Below are 1,279 nucleotides of genomic sequence, written 5' to 3' on the forward strand. Positions count from 1 at the left end.
AAACCTTCTAGATCCAAATCCGGTTTAGGATTTGATAGCAATAACCCAAACCAGTCCTGTAAAAAGTTAAACTCATCAACCGACAAGCTTCAGCCAATAAGTTTTGTCAAAGGGTGTTTAACTGACATTGAACATGATCCAATTCATGAAGAGTTATCTTTGAAGAATGAAATAATTTATGTTCCGCCGAATGTTAGCTGGCTAAAAAATAAGTTAGATGCAGCCAACAAGTCTGGCAATCTAAAACTTGACAAGAAGTCAAGGATTTTTAAAATAAAATCATCTTCAAAATCTAAGGGATCAAAGGCTAGCAGGAAGGCGCCTGCTATGTCAAAATCATACGCATTAATCACAACTCAAAATGGGAAATCCATCAAACTAACACAAATATGGATTCCTAAGGAACTAGTTGACCAAGGACCCAAGTGAATGTGGGTACCAAACGATTGTAAATATTATCTTGTGTAGTTACATGTAAGTGATTTCCTAGAGGATTATGTATGATATCTGGATAGCGGTTGTTCCATACATATGACAGGAAACAGACGACTTCTTACTGATATAGCAGATTGCTCAGGTTCTAAGATCACTGTTGGTGATAACAAGAAGTGTAAGACCATGGGTAAGGGTAAGATTATCCATTGTAACCTAACCATTAATGACGTGATACTTGTTGACAATATGTGCTATAACTTCATTAGTTATAGTCAACTATGTGATAACGGTTTGTCAGTTGATTTCCAAACTCATGCATGCCTAGTTAAGGATCAACATGGTAATATTTTATTAACTGGAAGCAAAGTAGGAAACTCCTATAAAATGAATTGGCAAAATAAAACATATGACCTTTTATCCATGATTGCCAAGAATGACCAGAAATGGTTATGGCAGAAAAGATTAAACCATCTAAATTTTAAAACCATCAACAACATATGTTCGAATAACTTAGTGTTCTTTTTACCTAATCTACAGTTTTCTAAGGACAAGGTATGTCCTGCTTCCCAGTTAGGCAAACATGGCAGATCATCGTTCAAAAGTAAAGGAAATCTCAATCCAGCCGCTACTTAGAACTGTTACACATGGATCTGTTTGGTCCAATTCTTGTAAAGAGCATAGGAGGAATGAGGTTCACCCTAATTGTTATTGATGATTTCTCACGATTTACATGGTAGCATTTTTACAATCAAAGGATAAAACGACGGAAAATTTGATTAAAATCTTTAGAAGAATTCAGAATCATAAATCTTTAAGTATTGCTTGTATTAGAAGTGATCAGGGA

The sequence above is a fragment of the Impatiens glandulifera genome, unplaced genomic scaffold (assembly GCF_907164915.1).
Source record: "Impatiens glandulifera unplaced genomic scaffold, dImpGla2.1, whole genome shotgun sequence".
Lineage (NCBI taxonomy): Eukaryota > Viridiplantae > Streptophyta > Magnoliopsida > Ericales > Balsaminaceae > Impatiens > Impatiens glandulifera.